Source organism: Leiobunum rupestre, chromosome 6 (genome assembly GCF_980474605.1).
Source record: "Leiobunum rupestre chromosome 6, qqLeiRupe1.1.hap1, whole genome shotgun sequence".
Classification (NCBI taxonomy): domain Eukaryota; kingdom Metazoa; phylum Arthropoda; class Arachnida; order Opiliones; family Sclerosomatidae; genus Leiobunum; species Leiobunum rupestre.
The window spans coordinates 66,251,156-66,273,990 of NC_143389.1; the positions used below are offsets into that span (position 1 = coordinate 66,251,156).

At 34.6% G+C, this 22,835-nt stretch overlaps 1 protein-coding gene across 4 annotated transcripts in view; it reads left to right on the forward strand.

Annotated features, from left to right (window-relative positions):
- Positions 1-22,835, forward strand: part of Proc-R (Proctolin receptor) — a 145,913-nt gene that overhangs the window by 103,393 nt on the left and 19,685 nt on the right. For 2 of the 4 annotated variants that reach the window (XM_090176986.1, XM_090176987.1), the window contains one exon: positions 19,940-20,042. The exons of the other annotated variants lie outside the window; for them this stretch is intronic. The gene's annotated coding sequence lies outside the window, so the exon portion shown is untranslated. The remainder of the gene's footprint in view (positions 1-19,939; positions 20,043-22,835) is intronic. 4 annotated transcript variants of the gene reach the window in all.

Below are 22,835 nucleotides of genomic sequence, written 5' to 3' on the forward strand. Positions count from 1 at the left end.
AAAAATAAATACCATTTAATGTAATAAGAAATACCGTTTAATGTTATAAGAAATACCATTTAATGTTATAAGAAATACCATTTAATGTAATAAGAAATATTATTTAATGTAATAAGAAATACCATTTAATGTAATAAGAAATACCATTTAATGTAAAAAGAAATACCATTTAATGCAATAAGAAATACCATTTAATGTAATAAGAAATACCATTTAATGTAATTAGAAATACCATTTAATGTAATAAGAAATACCGTTTAATGTAATAAGAAATACCATTTAATGTAATAAGAAATACCATTTAATGTAATAAGAAATACCATTTAATGTAGTAAGAAATACCATTTAATGTAATAAGAAATACCATTTCATGTAATAAGAAATACCATTTAATGTAATTAGAAATACCATTTAATGTAATAAGAAATACCGTTTAATGTAATAAGAAATACCATTTAATGTAATAAGAAATACCATTTAATGTAATAAGAAATACCATTTAATGTAATAAGAAATACCATTTAATGTATTAAGAAATACCGTTTAATGTAATAAGAAATACCATTTAATGTAATAAGAAATACCATTTAATGTAATAAGAAATACCATTTAATGTAATAAGAAATACCATTTAATGTAATAAGAAATACCGTTTAATGTTATAAGAAATACCATTTAATGTTATAAGAAATACCATTTAATGTAATAAGAAATATTATTTAATGTAATAAGAAATACCATTTAATGTAATAAGAAATACCATTTAATGTAATAAGAAATACCATTTAATGTAATAAGAAATACCATTTAATGTAATAAGAAATACCATTTAATGTAATAAGAAATTCCTATTAATGTAATAAGAAATACCATTTAATGTAATAAGAAATGCCTATTAATGTAATAAGAAATACCATTTAATGTAATAAGAAATACCATTTAATGTAATAAGAAATACCGTTTAATGTAATAAGAAATACCATTGAATGTAAAAAGAAATACCATTTAATGTAATAAGAAATACCATTTAATGTACTAAGAAATACCATTTAATGTAAAAAGAAATACCATTTAATGCAATAAGAAATACCATTTAATGTAATAAGAAATACCATTTAATGTAATTAGAAATACCATTTAATGTAATAAGAAATACCGTTTAATGTAATAAGAAATACCATTTAATGTAATAAGAAATACCATTTAATGTAAAAAGAAATACCATTTAATGTAATTAGAAATACCATTTAATGTAATAAGAAATACCATTTCATGTAATAAGAAATACCATTTAATGTAATTAGAAATACCATTTAATGTAATAAGAAATACCGTTTAATGTAATAAGAAATACCATTTAATGTAATAAGAAATACCATTTAATGTAATAAGAAATACCATTTAATGTAATAAGAAATACCATTTAATGTAATAAGAAATACCATTTAATGTAATAAGAAATACCATTTAATATAAAAATAAATACCATTTAATGTAATAAGAAATACCGTATAATGTTATAAGAAATACCATTTAATGTAATAAGAAATACCATTTAATGTAATAAGAAATACCGTTTAATGTAATAAGAAATACCATTGAATGTAAAAAGAAATACCATTTAATGTAATAAGAAATACCATTTAATGTAATAAGAAATACCATTTAATGTAAAAAGAAATACCATTTAATGCAATAAGAAATACCATTTAATGTAATAAGAAATACCATTTAATGTAATTAGAAATACCATTTAATGTAATAAGAAATACCGTTTAATGTAATAAGAAATACCATTTAATGTAATAAGAAATACCATTTAATGTAAAAAGAAATACCATTTAATGTAATTAGAAATACCATTTAATGTAATAAGAAATACCATTTCATGTAATAAGAAATACCATTTAATGTAATTAGAAATACCATTTAATGTAATAAGAAATACCGTTTAATGTAATAAGAAATACCATTTAATGTAATAAGAAATACCATTTAATGTAATAAGAAATACCGTTTAATGTAATAAGAAATACCATTTAATGTAGTAAGAAATACCATTTAATGTAATAAGAAATACCATTTAATGTAAAAAGAAATACCATTTAATGTAATTAGAAATACCATTTAATGTAATAAGAAATACCATTTCATGTAATAAGAAATACCATTTAATGTAATTAGAAATACCATTTAATGTAATAAGAAATACCGTTTAATGTAATAAGAAATACCATTTAATGTAATAAGAAATACCATTTAATGTAATAAGAAATACCATTTAATGTAATAAGAAATACCATTTAATGTAATAAGAAATACCATTTAATGTAATAAGAAATACCATTTAATGTAATAAGAAATACCATTTAATGTAAAAATAAATACCATTTAATGTAATAAGAAATACCGTATAATGTTATAAGAAATACCATTTAATGTAATAAGAAATACCATTTAATGTAATAAGAAATACCGTTTAATGTAATAAGAAATACCATTTAATGTAAAAAGAAATACCATTTAATGTAATAAGAAATACCATTTAATGTAATAAGAAATACCATTTAATGTAAAAAGAAATACCATTTAATGTAATAAGAAATACCATTTAATGTAATTAGAAATACCATTTAATGTAATAAGAAATACCGTTTAATGTAATAAGAAATACCATTTAATGTAATAAGAAATACCATTTAATGTAAAAAGAAATACCATTTAATGTAATTAGAAATACCATTTAATGTAATAAGAAATACCATTTCATGTAATAAGAAATACCATTTAATGTAATTAGAAATACCATTTAATGTAATAAGAAATACCGTTTAATGTAATAAGAAATACCATTTAATGTAATAAGAAATACCATTTAATGTAATAAGAAATACCGTTTAATGTAATAAGAAATACCATTTAATGTAGTAAGAAATACCATTTAATGTAATAAGAAATACCATTTAATGTAAAAAGAAATACCATTTAATGTAATAAGAAATACCGTTTAATGTAATAAGAAATACCATTTAATGTAATAAGAAATACCATTTAATGTAATAAGAAATACCATTTAATGTAATAAGAAATACCATTTAATGTAATAAGAAATACCATTTAATGTAATAAGAAATACCATTTAATGTAAAAAGAAATACCATTTAATGTAATAAGAAATACCGTTTAATGTAATAAGAAATACCATTTAATGTAATAAGAAATACCATTTAATGTAATAAGAAATACCGTTTAATGTAATAAGAAATACCATTTAATGTAGTAAGAAATACCATTTAATGTAATAAGAAATACCATTTAATGTAATAAGAAATACCATTTAATGTAAAAAGAAATACCATTTAATGTAATAAGAAATACCGTTTAATGTAATAAGAAATACCATTTAATATAATAAGAAATACCGTTTAATGTAATAAGAAATACCATTTAATTTAATTTGCGATATTCTCTAAATCCTCAGCTATAAGGTCGTGTGTAATATTATAAATGGTATATTGAACAATCAATTAGATTTTATTTTACTTTAATACGATTGTTTGTCTAAACATTTAACCCAACCTTCGCCCCTTTATACCAAAAATAGGCCTTTAGCACATGGGGGAAATTTTCAAAAGCACCACCACCAACAGTGACGGCTACGTGATGGAAAATGGCGGACATAGTTAGGGAAATAGCAGCAATGGCCCACAAAAACTATATTTTTTTTAAGAAAACGAGAACCACCGTTGGTCTAAATGTAACATTGAACACGGTTGAAGAGGTAAAAAAGACCAACAACGTTTGGGGAAACTAAAATATCTTTATTTAATAAGTGAAACCGATACGTGGTACTTCAGCCGATAGGCCTTCAGGGCGAAGTATCGCGTATCCGTTTAACATATTAAATAAATATATTTTAGTTTCCTCAAACGTTGTTGGTCTTTTTTACCTCTTCAACCGTGTTCTTTATATATTTTTTAAACATTTCTAACAATTTCGGCAGATAAAGCTCTTATCGGCTGCTAAAATATAATCTTAAAATCTATAAATTAATTTTTGTAAATAATATTTAAATTCTATCGACTTGTTGGATAAACGCGAGCAAAACACTTGTCTGTTTGTCGTATGTGTTCGTTTCTGAATAACTTAAAGCTCTGGCCCCCATTAGTTGTATCGAAAATAATTTTAAACTGTCAACAATATAATAAACATAATTAAATTGCACTTTACAACTTACTCTATGCTCAATATTATAATTATAATAGCATTATCAATCTACGTGATCACGAAATTCTATCCAAAACCTTTCAAACTACAAACCATTCGTTTTAACTAACCCCGTGTAACTATAAGGTATTTATTTCCTACAGTTTCAAATTGTGCTACAGGTACAACGGTGACCAAAATAGTTTTATTGACTTATTTAAGTGTAATGGGCTAAATGATTTATTTAATTTTATTTAAATTATTTAAATTTTACGCGGGGCTATTTACTCAGATTGTTTCACGTGAAATACGACCCGATAGCTAACCTGGTACCGCAAATACCTTAAGTACCGGATTAAATTGAAGGTCCTAGACGGCAATCGTAAAATGAATGTTCTACTTAGGGCTGACATGGCCGGAGAATAGAATAAGGTCAAAGGTGACTCGGGTTTTCCACTTGACAGATCGAATTCATTTGGTGCGACGAGGTTCTCTCGGGCTATTCTGTTTTAATCAAAGGCCGGAATTTCTTTTGTTTGCTTCGCCAGAAGCGCCATTTTTGAAAACATAAAAGACACGGGGTTTTGGTGTCATAGGCAAAGCCCAAATTCTGAGTTTGGCGTCAGCGTTCCTTCAGGGAAAATACTAATAATATTTCATACAATTCCAAAGCTGTAAATGAATTTCGAAAGATGGCATCGTTCATTTTTATCCGTAACTATCCCATCATATCCCGCAGAACATGATCATGATCATTTGTGTAAATAAAGAATTTTAAAATAAAATAGTTAAGTAAACTGCATCGAAATGATTGTTTCAACCTAGAGTCTGGACCAATGTAATTTTTCTAATAAAAATTTATATTTCGTAGAGATATGTAAAGCTGTAATGGGACGGAAGGCCATGTTCGAAAACGAAATTATTTTTAGATAAATATATTGGACCAAAATGGTTGTTTCTGGTCAGAGGAGAGTGGCATCGTCAAGACTAACAAAGGAATAATCAGGCGATGACTGCTTTAAGCACCTCTAGCTCGGTGATGTTTCAATTTATGCTCCATAGATTTACCTTGGTGCCTTGGTTATTAGCTTAGCTGATTATTTACCATTCTCTGCTGACCAAGCCAAATTTATTTATTTATTAGCTGACCAATCTTTTAAAATCTAACTTATAGATACTAAATTGATCAGAATGTGAGGTTCAATAATGATATTAATATAAAATAAATGTTTATATAAACCGTCTACGTAAAGCAAAAATAAACACCACCTAAATAACGTAACTAATTATAATAGCATCATGAACCTTAAATAAATGTCTTTCAAACTAAACCTATTTATTTATTGTTTTACCACAAGAAAACTAATCTTCTAATCATAAACGGAGGTCAAAGTTTTTTTATAAGCAAAATTCAATTAAATAATTTTATGATGGTATGAATTATAGCTGTAAATGAGCCATAACTTATATATGTGAGATTCATTATCTAAGTTATCAGGATGGAGTTGAAAATGCTATTTTTTTAATTTATAAAGACATCAATGAAAATCGATTTAGTAAATTCCCAAAATAAACTTCTTGATGAAGAACCAAATCCAGTATCGTGGAGTTCAATCGAGATGACGTCAAAAATACATCAGCAATAACGAAGTATTTGGGTACGTTTTTTCAAACGTAAAATGCGGTAGCGAGTGCCCACGCGAGTAGAGGTCGGGGACGGTTAATCATTATCCATGTTTAAATTGATTATTTTCGGGAAAAAAATGTAAACAAAGAAATTTACCGGTTAATATTTCGGAAAATGATTAAAAAACATGTATTATTCGTAAAATTTGAGCTTTTTATCGAAAAAAAAGTCGTTTTTCCGATTAATTTTACAAATTTATCAAAAAATTAATCGTATAATACAGAAATATAAATTACTTGATCAAAACATTTTTCGAATAATTTTGAGAGCTTTATCTATTGAATAAAAGTTAACCATCCCCGACCTCTACACGCGAGAGCTATATAGTAATATCTCTTTCTATAGATAAATAAATATACGGTTAGATGGCATCGGAAAACCAAATATTTCAATTCTTTTGTGACATTGGTGAGGCCTCGAAGAAGAAGTTTCCTGCTTTGGAAACGCGAGGTGTCCCCTTTCAGGGCAATTTCAAGAAAGGGCGTGTTTTGAACAGAACGGAGACTGCGGGTTATGGTTATCTGGCGTAGTTCAACTCCGTATTGATTTGTCATTAGGTGGCCCTTTTCAACTGTTAGTGTTGGTTCGCTTTCGGTGACATTTCCTCGAACAAAACGAAAAGTCGTCTACATCATTGTAAGGCGAAATTTCAATAAGCTCCACCGATTTTTTCCACATCGCTCACCAAAGTTAGTTCAATCAGAAGTTTATTTCATCTCCTAGGAGATAAGTGTCCCTCTTGGCCATGTCGCCCTAAGATGTAAAATGTAAACCGTACACTGCCGTGGGATATTTACCCAATTAATAAAACCATGTTTTATCGATCAAGAATGTATTTATTTATATTTAGGACAATCGCCGGGCACGTTGAACGCCTTTCCCCCTTCTCGCGCGGGGGAAAAGACAAAACGTCACCGGCGTTTGATTTCCATCGCGTTAGGTGACGTAAATTTTAAGCAGCCAATGAAATACCAGGACTATTCGTTTTATTTTAAGCGGAGGAGCGTACTGGGGGGACCAACGGGTGGATTGAGAGAGAGGCTAAAAACCGTCTCGACATAGACATTCTCCCTAGTGGTGCCTTGGGTATTAGCCTAGCTGATTATTAGTATTATTAGTATTATAAATAAATACATTCTTGACCGATGAAATGAAATTAGAAAATCAATATATGACGTACTTTGCTCAGCGCTATTTTTTCATCCCAAAGCGATTTATATCCTATTTTTAATTTAAAAATTTCTTTAAACAATTATAAAAAACCACAAAGGTTTTATTTTCATTTTTCCAAAGGTACGTTACAGAATTAAACCAAATTATACAGAAAATAATGATTTATTACATAAAACTATGATTTATTTTTAGTCCATGTTTGTTATTGAAATAGTGCTCAGAATTTCAAATTCGAGGTTAAAATGTAACTTCATAAGGAAAACGCCTCCAACATGGGGAGTATAGCAGTCTGATAACTTCGGTTCATTTACTTTTGATAAAATTGAATTAAATATCATTACCATGGACACTAAATTCTGTATTTAAAAATACATATTTATTTACGGCTAAAAACTGATCATAGATCGAGCCGTCATAGATTCTGTAGGCCTCAAAGAGTTGCTTTGTTATTCCTAAGACTGTTGGGTTCTTCTATAAAGTACACTTTGAAGGTTATATTCCTTTTAAATTATGTTTTAAAATATTAATAAAATAGTAAAATAACTTAAAATAAATAATAAAAATCGAATAAAACCTTATCAAGATAATTTGATAACACAAAAATTATTAAATAACAATCTACAAATATTACTGGAGCAGAAACATTTTAGAAAAAAAATTAAAAGCTATATTTACCTAACTTGTTTAACATGGCTCTTGCAATTTAACCACAATGAAACGTCACTTCTACGTCATATCCTTCTATACTAATAACTTTTTTCCCCTTAGTATTTTACGAAGCCATTAGTTAGAAGCTGTAAACCTGTAACTACCAATTGAATGTAAATTATTGGTTTAAATCTCTTACAAATTATTCAAGTGTTGTTAACCTTATTTCCGTCGAACTAGTTAAGCCTAGGCTAGTAATCTGGCTGTACCTGTTCATAATATTATTATTATTATTAGCTCTTAATGATATCTCCACAACTGCGGAAATTGTGAAATCTGCTTTGAAAATTATTAAGAATCTCGTACAATTTACGGCACTTTCCAAATGACGTAGTGCGTGACTTGGAAGAAACACGCTTTCTCCCACCCTATTTGTTGCCAAAAAAATTCAAACTAAAAACGCTGCCTAGACGATTAAATTAATTATGAACATATTACTATTTAATGCAAATGGCGGCTCCAAAAAGCACTTAGATGTCTTCCCTTATTAGATAAAATCGGCCCATAAAAAATCGCCCTCTACCGTAGCCGCAGTTCGAATGGCTGCTGATTTCCGAGCTTAACCGACGAAGCAAAATCCTTTTCATTCTTGAGAAAAAAACACTTTCAATTTCGTATTTTATTTTTAACTTAATTTTTCTACTAACAAAATCTTTATTATAATTTAGTTTTCGAAATAAAATTATTTGATAAGCCTAGGTCATAAGATGGGGAAATTATAAAAAAATTGAAACATACAATAGAAAACGACTTTTAAGTTAAACAGTCTGGCTGTGTTTAGTCCACTTTTGCTTTAGAACTCTCAACCAATGGAATCTAAGATAATAAGTCGGTTTCACTGCCGATAACGACATCCATTGAGCCATCGAGTTACTACACTAGAACCGTTTTAATTGTTACCTCTCTGAGGGGACTCTCGGAGGGGTTTTACAATCACAGTGTCTGTCTGTGGGTCTTGCCGTCTGGGCTGCGAACGCGTACGCATTTTCGGGGCAAAGTGTAATCACTGGGTTTGCAGTTTCTTGGAATTAGGGAAAAGCTTTCTCCAAAAGAGCCCTCTTTTTGTCTTTGGGTGTAGTATAAATCGTCTTCAATTCGCGTTAGTATCGGGCGGGATTTGAACCCGAGCCCTCCTGTACCGTTGTACGAGCGTTTTACCACAGACCCACGGATACACGTTACGCTTCACTGAAAATTAGAAACTCTTCCGAGGAGAGGTTTTTAATCTTTTCTTACCCAAATTGAAAATATGTAACGTAACAACAATAAGCACGACAATTCCTATTGTGTCACCAAACCTTTTGGACCCTGAAACTCTCGCCCAGCTCCGGCTTGGACTCGCAACCGAACTGAGTAGTATATTATCGTCCTTGGTAGTAGTATATTATCGTCCTTGGTAGTAGTATATTTCGCCTCGGCCATATTTAGACGCTAGTGGACTGAGCCACAATTTGATTTACGTAATAACCCTGAAAATCAGTTCGGTGATAACGTTTTCCTCATTTTAATAGCTATTTTATTACGTTACTTATGAATATAGTAATAGAGCAATTATTAAACTGAGATTCGTAGATTAATTCTTAGCTCTCACCTGCCTCGTATATACTTTGAGAAAACACCTATAAATTTTAGATCCTATGAAAATTACCTCTTTAGCAACAAAAATAAGACAGGCTAAGCCGTAATGTTTGGTTGGGAGCGGGGCGAATGTGATATGATTCATAACTCGTGTAAGTTTACAAAAGGGGCCGTTAGAGTGTCTTGAGAAGTTGCCGCGTGTCGTGGTATACAAACGTCAAACGGAACCCCCGAAAGCCACTTACCCGCGAGAAGAGTTATATCTTGACACGAAGGTGTGCGTGAGTATGGAATAAAACGGGCTGTTAAAATAAGAAGCCCGGCGGCCCCGGTCACTTTTAAGAGGCGGATGGGGTGGCTTGATGACCAGCTATAAGTTTGACGCGTTCTCGGTTAAGTCGAGATTTTATTCATATCGCATCTAAGCGTCGTTTAAGGTTTGGGTCGATAGACGCGATCAGAATTCCTTTATCGAGGCTACGCGTACGACAGACCACTCTCCTACTCGTTTTCAGCGTCACTTCTTCAATATTAAAAAAGTCTTTATCTTTATTAAATGGCCCATTGACCGCAAAAACACTTTACGGATAAATTGGCGCGTAATTCTTGAACAATGTCCAAAGGCCCTACTGGAATGCATCCGTTCAGTTAATGGTGGTCTTATATCAGGTCCAGGTATCGTGGATCAAGTCTTTCGTTGACCACTCACTACATACAGGGTGTAATGACGTTATTCTCAAAAAGTATATATATCCAGAACTTTTTCGGGGTATATTGTTTCAATATTGAAATTTTGTTTTTTTAATTGTAGGTGGTATGTAAAACATTTCAATGAGGAATATTTTCCCGTATGCTCTACAACTTTCTGATTGTAAATTTTTGTCTGCGACCTATCGGTAATAATAATTTTTCCAAAACGAAGAATTATTTTTCAATTTCTCTGAAATTTTCCAATTAGCGAGTTCCCTATTGAAAAATATACCCTGAAAATTTCATATTTCTAAATAATATATTTTTGAGATACCTGGTAAATATATTTGATCAATTTTGATGTTTTTTTTTGTTTTTATTTTGTTTTTTTTTATCTATTTTTTCTATGTTTGGCATTTTCGAAATTTTTTAAATTTGTTCAAATTTTTCACAGGGTGGTCCTAGGAATCGGTCAGAATCCCATGTTATTTTCAATGGGAAAATTTCCATTTGTTGTTGTCAAAAACATTTTTCGTTGCCATGGCAAAACGGTTGCCCATTGAATAAATTCCCTTTAGGATTTTTCAAGTTACATCCCCCGAGTTTGAACAACATCGGTGGGTTACACTTCGGGATGTCTCCTTGTAAGTTGGGTAGTTTTTTTGATAGACGCGATTATCTGCTTAGGTATGACGTTAATTCCTTATCAGTAATTACTCCGATTAACGTAGAATATAGTTACAAAGCAATGATATCGATATAAATTTTTTTAAATTAAATAAAATCGACAAGTTACTCGTGGGTGTGACTTATTTTCATTAACATGGTAACTAGTTTTTGTCAGCCATGAAATTAAGACGACCACGATGGTCACGGGATTATTTTCCAAGCGGCGATGGTTACGACGATACAAGAAATAATATTATATTTTTAACCTACGCTCTTCGATAAGGAATTTTCCGGACATTTGTTACGCTTTTCTCCCACTAAAAACTTCATTCTGAGTATCTAAGCGTCAAGAAGTGGCAAGAACCTTGCCTTGTCGTGGAGATAGGCTATAATGCCCTTAATCCTCTCAATGTCTAAAGCCAAAACTATACGTTTTTTGGTGCTATAAGGTTTATTACTGGCTTCAAATGCGATCTTTGGAATTAGATTTCCCACCTCTCAGAAGAGAGGCTTTACGGAAGTTTGCTTTTAGTACATCGAAAACATTTATTCGAAAGACCAAGAAATATTTTCTTTCCCCCTAGCAGAGTAGCATTTATTAAACCTTAAAATACTATTAATTACGTGTAATCAGAAAAATGTACATGTGTGCGCTTGTATTGTCTAAGGATTCATTGGTACCGTGCTCCGTAAGCGTCTCGAGAAACGGGCGGGGTTTAAACTACGTCTAATGTAAGACGTTGCGCATTTCTCAAATTCATTGGCTGGCTGCCGTCGCTAAGAAGACGCGCCAATAAATTGGTTTACGAGAAGATGAATTTAACAAGCCCTGATTTATTCTCCCATTGAAGATTGCGGAGAATTTGTCACGTTCTTCACGCAACTGATGTAGTTCCGCTTAAAGTCTCTAATTTAGATGCTTTAAAAATGATCAATGGAGATTAGTGAACCTCTATTCGAGACAAGGCTTACTGTCAACTTGGAGCCGAGTTTGGCTTAGCAAATCCCGAGTGAAAATCTCTAATGTCAACCACGCTCGTTTTTATGAGAATCAACAGTGCCACCCTAATCTTCCTTAGGCATTCCAAGTGCATACGTATACAGTTTCCTGGTGCAATAATGTGTGTTTTGAGCTTCTTTCAGTAAAGTTCGTATAATCAAATGTAATTTCTAAATCTCTTAGCTTTGGTGCAAAACGAGTCACACCGGACAATTTGCGTATTCGTATAAAAAATAATAGCCATAATTATGACATTTGGGTTAATTTTACTACATAATGTTTTCACAATGACGCCACTTTGTGACTTATATTTGTCACGTAATCACATTCGCTCGTCTGTTCGCAATTTCTATAGCAAGACAGGGACATTTTAATGCTGGAGATTTAGACCCCGGGGACATTTAAATCTTGGAGATTTAGACCCCGGGGACATTTTAATGCTCGAGATTTAGACCCCGGGGACATTTTAATGCTAGAGATTTATTGCCCGGGGACATTTTAATGCTCGAGATTTAGACCCCGGGGACATTTTAATGCTAGAGATTTATTGCCCGGGGACATTTTAATGCTCGAGATTTAGACCCCGGGGACATTTTAATGCTCGAGATTTAGACCCCGAGGACATTTTAATGCTAGAGATTTATTGCCCGGGGACATTTTAATGCTCGAGATTTAGACCCCGGGGACATTTTAATGCTCGAGATTTAGACCCCGGGAACATTTTAATGCTGGAGATTTAGACCCCGGGGACATTTTAATGCTAGAGATTTAGACCCCTGGGACATTTTAATGCTAGAGATTTAGACCCCGGGGACATTTAAATCTTGGAGATTTAGACCCCGGGGACATTTTAATGCTGGAGATTTAGACCCCGGGGACATTTTAATGCTCGAGATTTAGACCCCGGGGACATTTAAATCTTGGAGATTTAGACCCCGGGGACATTTTAATGCTAGAGATTTATTGCCCGGGGACATTTTAATGCTCGAGATTTAGACCCCGGGGACATTTTAATGCTCGAGATTTAGACCCCGAGGACATTTTAATGCTAGAGATTTATTGCCCGGGGACATTTTAATGCTCGAGATTTAGACCCCGGGGACATTGTAATGCTCGAGATTTAGACCCCGGGGACATTTTAATGCTAGAGATTTATTGCCCGGGGTCATTTTAATGCTCGAGATTTAGACCCCGGGGACATTTTAATGCTCGAGATTTAGACCCCGGGGACATTTTAATGCTAGAGATTTAGACCCCGGGGACATTTTAATGCTGGAGATTTAGACCCCGGGGACATTTTAATGCTCGAGATTTAGACCCCGGGGACATTTTAATGCTGGAGATTTAGACCCCGGGGACATTTTAATTCTCGAGCATTAAAATGACCCCGGGGACATTTTAATGCTAGAGATTTAGACCCCGGGGACATTTTAATGCTGGAGATTTAGACCCCGGGGACATTTTAATGCTCGAGATTTAGACCCCCGGGACATTTTAATGCTGGAGATTTAGACCCCGGGGACATTTTAATTCTCGAGATTTAGACCCCGGGGACATTTTAATGCTCGAGATTTAGACCCCGGGGACATTTTAATGCTCGAGATTTAGACCCCAGGGACATTTTAATGCTGGAGATGTAGACCCCGGGGACATTTTAATGCTAGAGATTTAGACCCCAGGGACATTTTAATGCTGGAGATTTAGACCCCGGGGACATTTAAATCTTGGAGATTTAGACCCCGGGGACATTTAAATGCTAGAGATTTAGACCCCGGGGACATTTAAATGCTAGAGATTTAGACCCCGGGGACATTTTAATGCTGGAGATTTAGACCCCGGGGACATTTTAATGCTCGAGATTTAGACCCCGGGGACATTTTAATGCTGGAGATGTAGACCCCGGGGACATATTAATGCTAGAGATTTAGACCCCGGGGACATTTAAATCTTGAAGATTTAGACCCCGGGGACATTTTAATGCTCGAGATTTAGACCCCGGGGACATTTTAATGCTGGAGATGTAGACCCCGGGGACATTTTAATGCTAGAGATTTAGACCCCGGGGACATTTAAATCTTGGAGATTTAGACCCCGGGACATTTTAATGCTGGAGATGTAGACCCCGGGGACATTTTAAAGCTGGAGATGTAGACCCCGGGGACATTTTAATGCTAGAGATTTAGACCCCGGGGACATTTTAATGCTGGAGATGTAGACCCCGGGGACATTTTAATGCTAGAGATTTAGACCCCAGGGACATTTTAATGCCGGAGATTTAGACCCCGGGGACATTTAAATCTTGGAGATTTAGACCCCGGGGACATTTAAATGCTAGAGATTTAGACCCCGGGGACATTTTAATGCTGGAGATTTAGACCCCGGGGACATTTTAATGCTCGAGATTTAGACCCCGGGGACATTTTAATGCTGGAGATGTAGACCCCGGGGATATATTAATGCTAGAGATTTAGACCCCGGGGACATTTAAATCTTGGAGATTTAGACCCCGGGGACATTTTAATGCTCGAGATTTAGACCCCGGGGACATTTTAATGCTGGAGATGTAGACCCCGGGGACATTTTAATGCTAGAGATTTAGACCCCGGGGACATTTAAATCTTGGAGATTTAGACCCCGGGACATTTTAAAGCTGGAGATGTAGACCCCGGGGACATTTTAATGCTGGAGATGTAGACCCCGGGGACATTTTAATGCTCGAGATTTAGACCCCGGGGACATTTTAATGCTAGAGATTTTGACACCGGGGACATTTTAATGCTAGAGATTTAGACCCCGGGGACATTTAGATTGGAGTTTGTGACGCTGAGAACATTCAGCAGCTATTAGGTCTTAACATGTATATATTGATTTTTTTCTATAAAAAATTGGATTCACACATATTTGGTGGTTATGATTGATTCTTTCAAATGATATTTATTTATTTTTAGTTGCTTCAATCGGAATTAGGTTCGACGATAATTTACCCAATGATAATATACCCACAAGTACCACATTGATTTCATACTCTAAACTAACTGAAAGCTGGAGAATACGTTCAATTTTCTTGGGCATCCACCGCGCAATGTTAAGAGCGTCAATATCGGAAAAGTTGGCGTTTTCAGAGCGTTCTTTTCTGGGGTTCTACGATTTCGAGAGTGGGTTGAATGAGCGTCTTATAGTGTTTTTTCCACGAGTTTAATCGCTTCGGTTATTTTGGCTCTTATCGCCCACTTTCCACGTTCGGGAAATCTTAGAAGGAGTTAAGAGCGCGAAATACGCTTAGAGATTCCGTCTAGAGGGCCAGGCTAATTCGGGGTATTTCTTAAGCCTTAAACGTGTTCAGGAAATTCTTCGAAAAGCCTTATCATTCGTACGTTTTTCTCATTCTTAACCTCTCTAATATTTACAGAAGGCCACGTAAACGCTGAGCTGGTTTTACAATCTTCTGTTTATAAGGCTCTATGAAAAACACAGATAAGACGGTGAAGTCTAGATGTGTTGCGTTACTAAAGGATATTTCAGATTCTATTTGCGGTGCCAAGAACAGATTTAGGAAATGAAGAACCTGTAACTCTACCCAATTTATTTATTTATTTTTGTTAGATGTCACAATCTATTGAACGAAATCCAAACATCTGATAATGGCGACTTTCACAAATACAAAATTTTCTAATTATCGAACTACTTCTAAATATACTTTTGGAAAATACTGTGTATATAATCGACAAACTACATCCTAGTAGTTTGTCGATGGTGTAACTATGATATTCAATTTCGAATGTGCACTTTCTATAAAATAAATTATTAATAAGCCACATTACATTTTGAATATAACACCGAAACAAAATAATAAGAATTATATTTAATTATAATGCTATATAATACGAATTTATATATTATTATAATAATATAATATAATAATATATTTATGTAATTATTAATATAATTGAGCGGAGCGAGTGAGCGAAGCGAGCGAGCGTAGCTCTCACTGTGGAAACTGGCAGAAAAAGTGGCTGTCCGGTCCTAGAGAAGCTATTGGATGAAACGAAAAGGGGCGTTTCGGAAAACGACTCGAGAGGGAAAAACGGGTGATTGTTCCGCGCTTTAAAAAAAAATGGTATTCTCTCACTGCGATGAATTGGGGGGAAAAAAAGTGGGGTTTCGGAAAACGAGTCGAAAGGGAAAGAGTGGTTAATCGGTCGTGTTGGGGGGAAAAACGACTCCAGAAGAGCCGGCGCCAGAAAATTGCTGTCTGACGGAGCCACGAGAGGGGAAACAAGTGGGCCCGGCAGTCCCAAATAATAGTTTCACACGAGCCAAGCTTTACGAACACACGAATAGTAGTATAACCGGTAACGGAAACATGAACAAATAAAATAAACGGTCGAGAAAAACCGCTCGAAATATTTTTGTGGGTAATATGGGAACCGCTCGAAATAGGTTTGTGGGAAATATAGGGGTGACAATTTCAAAAATTACCCAGAGTGGTTGGGCTAAAGGGTTAAAAAACCAACAGAAGCGATTTCACCACGTTTAGAGATGCACTTACGAAAACCCATGCCGCCCCCTCCCCTCCCTTCACACCTAGGGGCTCAGGGAAGGTGATAGCATAGTTCCCAAATTCCACAGAATGGCTGGGCTCCGAAGAGTCGCCAACAATACATAGGAGCGCTCGGTGGGAGAGTCGCCATATCTTACCCTCCCCCACCCGAATGGAAGCGAGAGGCAAGCGCTGTTGCGGAAACCGTGTGCGAACGAAAACGCCAAAACGCCAGAGACGGAAACGCCAGAAGATCGCCGAATCCCGATTGCCCGACTTGCTAGGTTGTTGGTTGTCTAAACCGCGTGAATTTTAGGGATGAAAAGCTGGTTTAACTATAGCAGCATATGGCTAGCTTTCTACGGCCTTTCCCTCTCTGGTTTAAAGCGCGAGCGTAGGAGGATTCTACCGTGGCGTAAGAGAACGACGTTATTGCGGACGGTGAGAATCCTACCGTGGCGTTCGAAAACGGCGTGTTTGCGAACGGCGGCGGCGGGGACCGTAGCGGCTACGGGAGTTTTACTCTAGCCTATACTAGGCTCGTGTAAAACTAAAAAGACTCAACAGCTGACAATGACCGAAAAACACAAAACGTTTAAATGAATTTTTAAATTTATATTTTTATTGACCGAAAAAAACAAAACGCTTAAATGAGTTTTGAAATTTATATTTTTATTTAAAAAAAAAACACGTTTAAAAATTTATTTTGAAATTTTACGTAAAAGAACATTTAAACAATGGGCCACGTCGACGTCGACCTCAGATTCCACACCGGCAAGTCGTTCCCCGCATCTTCTAACTGTTTCTCCACTCATTAATGCAAACGAATTGAAATAAAGAGTAATCTTTAAAAACTAAATGATTTATCTCGCTTTCCTTTCTCTACGAGAGTTTAATTAATCTAAGCCTAATTAACCACCGGATTTGCATCTCGCTCCGCTCAAGTATTTGTTGAAAATTCCGTTTTCGGTTTTTGCAACGTCCTAGTAATACTTTCTATTCTTCGCATTCCGTTCAAGCGAGGGCGCTCTAAACCTAAGACCAAGATGAAGCATGAAATGGGGCGGAGCGTCGGGAAAACAGCGTAGCACTGGAGCTGTAAGCAGTGGCGTAGCTAGGGGGGGCGGTGGGGGCGGTCCGCCCCGGGTGCCACCCGTTTGGGCGTTATTTGGGGGTGACACCCAACCGTGAAAAAAATAAAAACTTACACAAACTAGAGTCTAGTAAGTAGCACACCATGATATCCGCCCCGGGTGTCACCCATGCTAGCTACGCCACTGGCTGTAAGCCCAAGGTTGCTAAAATGCTGTAAACGGCACTCCCAGCTAATAGAGACGTCCTTGCCGTACATGATGGAAAACCATTTTTTTCTTAATATTTATCAATATCTTATGTGCGATATAAATTTGGATGTCATATTATTTAATTAAAAAAATAAATTATTCAATTATAAAACCGATTATTTAATTATGAAACAAATAATTTAATTATGAAACAAATTATTTAATTATAAAAACCAATTATTCAATTATAAAAACCAATTATTGAATTATGAAACCAATTAATTAATTAATTATAAAAACAAATTAATTAGTTATAACAACGAATTATTTAATTATAACAACTAATTATTTAATTATAACAACTAATTATTTAATTATTAAAACCAATTATTTAATTATAACAACTAATTATTTAATTATTAAAACCAATTATTTAATTATGAAACTAATAATTTAAATATAAAAACCAATTATTTAATTATAAGAACCTATTATTTAATTATAAGAAACAATTATTTAAATATAAGAACCAATTATTTAATAATAAAACTTATTATTTAATTATATAAAAACATTTAGTTATATAAATAAATTATTTAATTATGTAAAAAAAATATTTAATTATAAAATTATTTTTATTTTAACTTAATTATTTTCCTTATTTCCTTATATTTAATCAGAAATTATGTAACATTAATATTATTAAGATTCACTAGATGGTTCATCATAACGTACAGCCTTAAGTCAATCTACCATAATTTACGCGCAACAAATAATATTAGTTCCACTAGCGGTAATTAGATGGCACGGCGCGACGCAGTGATATTTTCCCTCCCCTAGAAGCGAACTAGTTGAAGGCAGAGTTTATTGGTCCGGGTGTAACTTTTCAAGCAGAAACCCGTAGAATAAGCTTCAAGTTGAGGAGAATAATTAGGAAAACCTAGTTCGAATTTTTGCTCCTTATTATGACCATAATTAAGAAAGTATACAAGACGAGTCGTCAGTTCCGTCAATTAAAATGTCCTTCTATTCAGAAACTCTCCGTAAATATTGAAACGGAGTTGCTTTCCGAACTCTAATTACCCGTATTGTTTGTAAATGATTCCGGAATTATTTCCATCGAAAAGAGGCTCGAACGTCACGGGACAAATATAAACAGTGAAGTTTCCATCTTTCTCGGCGTTCGTGTCTTCCCCCTTAAGTGCTCTCGTTCGAAGATGGGATTGAAATGTTTTTGGTCGGCCATTTGGGAATAAGTCTCTAGCCCATTAACCATTAAGTTAAGTGATGTTTTGAGACGCTGGCGCGCTTCTGGTAAGATATTTTCGGGCAGTTGCTGGTAGCGACCAAGTCCATCCGGCGATTAGGATGAAAGACTTCCAACGGGACAAAATGAACGACGCGAGTAGAAAAAAAATATTCCGCTTCTCCACGTGTCTGATATTTAAATCTCATTACCTAGAACGCAACAATGTATTGAGGAAATTGGAAACTAAGTTGTTCGATGAAATATAGCCACCTCCTTTCACGTCTCCTGAGTACATATTCTTACTATGCGGAAGATTTCATTTGAAAAGCCATAGACGAAGTCAAAAACGGTGAAACACCCCTTATTCGTTTACGCTAAATATACTCAGGCCCGTGTAAAGACATTTCGTGTCCCGGCGCAAATTATGTCATCGATGGCCCTTCTAACTGCAATATTCCACGTGGACTGCTCCGAGGTGGCCTGGTGACGTTTTATTCAGCTGGGCACAGAAGAACCCTTTCGGCCCTACCTTTCGCCCACTCTAACCAAAGGGGGTTTACTTTTGGTACTTTACGGAGTTTGAAATCACTACACCTACCCTCCCAAATAGATTCACCCAGAAAGCAAAATTTGGTGACGGCCCTGTGGCATTTTGCCCAAGTGATCAGTCTGCCTCGGCTGCTTGAAGGTTGGGTACGGTATGAACGGGTACTGACCTGGGAAGCAGATTTCTGGGAATTACCTAATTTTGAGGATTTATACCGCTATCAATCCGGTCAAAGCCAATGCAGTGACTTGAGCGCCATCTACTATCGGAAAAGATAAATTTTTACCTGGTAATATTCTTTACTCCCATTTCTTCCAAACGTAAATAGTCTATGCTTTCGGAAAACTACCGTAGATGACGCCACAATAAATACTTGGGCTGTCTGGTAGCGCGTGACATTTGAAAGAACAATTTCCCTTCGCTCATTTCCTTCTGACATCATTTGTAGCGGATTATAGGATTTTCAATTAAAAATAAAATAGCGTCCAAGAATCGAGCCACGAACGGGCCAATAGCTGTCGTCCAAGCCAGTTGCTGCGAGCACACGCCCTATTCTCATTTCAATTTGAGCCAGCACTGACGACGACAATATGTATTTTTATTCCACAGTGTTCTTGTTAATTGGATCGCGACGATGGCACTTCCGTCTGCATTCGGGGAACACGAAGCGAAGCTGGTCGCCTGCTGCCGAATATCTTCCGATGACCGACAAGTAAGTCTCGTCAATACGAAATCTTGAAAATTCCGTAAGAAGCTCTAATGAATTTCCATATTCCATTGCGAAACCCCACTGCTGTACATCGATTCGGAAAGTATTTCAAAATCTAAAAAGATGGAACAAAGATATTTTTAAAATGATATTTTTTACTTAAAAAAATACTTTTTCACTCCGGGCAAAATAAATTTTAGCAATGTTTCGTATTTGAAGGGGGATAGTAGAAGCCCTGAAGGGAGACTATATTATTTTGGTAGTTTTTACAATTACGTATAACACCGACCCGCTAGCTGTAGAAAAATTTAAATCAACATGAATAGCGATTTCTGTAAAACACGGGAGATTGCATTAGTTTTATTTGAACAGTGAACAATTATTAAGCAGCGCATACTGAAATTTTTCATAATTTATTATGGTAATAGTAATTGCCATTAAATCTGAAATTTTGATTTTAAAAAAGGGATCATCCCACAATTCTCATAAAACAAGTCAATAATTTTTTTTGAAAATGTTTTAAATTGAACTGATAAAATGAATATGATTTGAATTTAGGGAATTCGTAGCTTGCTCTTGGGTGTGGCCTGTGTTCGTTGCCATGGAAACGCTTTTAGTTCGGCCATTACACTACGACGCCCATGGTAGTCACGTGCTTATTTCGTAGAATCATGCGGCATTTTGCCTCGTGATCTGTCACGTGAAATAATGTCCTGGCGGCCGCTTCAAGGCGGGGTTTAGATACGACGTATGCATACTATACGACGAGCAAGCACCGTAAAGCATCCAATAGTATTTGAGTCGTAGCGGATTAACTACTTTAGGCTGATGGTTATTTTGCCACTGGTTACAAGTGTAGCACCTTGTCTAGTTTACGATTTTTCCTATCATCTTGGTTTTTTGTAGAGTCGTTTTTCCTCATGGCAGGTTTGGTTTCAGATGCTTCTTCATTGTGAACCGTAAGAGTGCGAAGAATTTGGCATTTGATGAAAAATTTGCGTGCCTTAGTTTTTATATTAAATTTGTGTTTAATTTTTTCTATATTGGAGTTTAAAGTAACTGTCGGCTCTATCATTGCCACCTGTATTATTAAAAGGCCCCTGTTATTAGAGATGGCCATGAAAAAAAGGACTTTCGTGGAGAGCGTGGAGCCATCTATTAATGGGAACGGAAGCTAAAGTTCAAAATAGCGAAACAATAACGAGAGCCATTATAGAGTATTATATTTAGACTACTTTTACTCTACTTAGTGAACTTTAACCTAAATTATATATCCCATATAAAATATATTGTAAACAATTACTACAATTGAAGTTATTGACAAATTTAAAAACGAGCCAGTCAACGCGAAGCATACTTTTATGTACCGCCTTTTGGGTCAAAATGTAGCTTCAGCATCTTGTTTTGATTTCGACGCTAGCGACATCTGTTGAAAAAAGAGCTACTTCACCTAGAAGTCTAGCTTTCAATAATTTTCTTTCATATAACTCATGAGTTGTTTGTGTGGTGTCAATGCTGCAACTTGGAATGTTTTCTATAGAACTTTATTTTATCATCTATTAAATCTTCGCCACTTTCATTAGATTTTCCAGATCCACTTTGAAATTCATCATCGAACAGCTCAATATTAGGTAGTTTTTTAAATATGGTAGGTGTAGCAGTTCTCACCAAACTGTCCCTTTAAAAGATTTAAATTTTAATATTTTTATTGGAAAGTTCATATAAAACTAACATATCATTTAAATTCATAAGACAATGCTCCTCAAAATGAATAGCACACAAAGCGAGACATGTTTTGAATAAATGTGAAGAACGCTCTAACAAATCTGGCCGCCCAAAATTTTCTATCCATTTTTAGCATCTAAAGTGGCATAGGCTTAGTGTTTTCAGTTGGATAAATTGTGTCGGTAAATGAATTAAGAACAAAACTGGCAATAATTACTTTTGTAAATCTTAAGGAAAGCGAAAAAAGGATAATTGGTGATTATTAATTCTAGAATTTACTCAAGAATGAGTACCTTTGCGTATTCAATTTCGTCGGGGATATGGATTTCCCCCATTTTAAAACCTAAATCTGTCTCCGTCCAATCAAAAAATTACAATTATTGTATATGATTTTGTAGTACCAGATCTTAATAACAGGTGGCCTAGTCTTCCACTTTTTCTATTAAATTTCCCTTCCTATAATTATGCCATACCATTCTTCCACGCTACTACACCGAAAAGAGAAACTAAGCCTCAACCACGGCCAACTGTGATCACGCGCTGTTCGCGCTATAGCGGCCAACCCATTCGCCGAAATTCCCTGAGCAAGGATTTTCCCGCTATAATGAGCGTGGCGCTGAACTCATACAGTTTTTTATATTGGTATCAATGCAAAACGGGTGTTATTAGCGCGTCTTATACGCTTACCTTAAAATATCACATATATATCGGCAACCTTTGCAATTAAATGGTAATCATACATGTTACTTTATTAATATTTGTCCAAGGTAATTGCGTAAATATGACTATAATACAATTTTTAAATGAATAAGTTTGAATTCCCCGCCTTTGTTCTGTAAAAAAAACTATTCTAAACCAAATATTCCGATAGTGGCGCTCAACTCATACAGATATCTTTGGCTCGTAGGTTAAAATAGGAACTTCAACGAATGGGTTGGCCGCTATAGCGCGAACAGCGCGTGATCAAAGTTGGCCGTGCCTCAACATTAAAAATTTCAAAAAGCTTTGCGTAACAACGGAAAGCCGAAATGTGGGAGAGTGGTGGAAGATCTATTCGGTCCGAGATTCGCG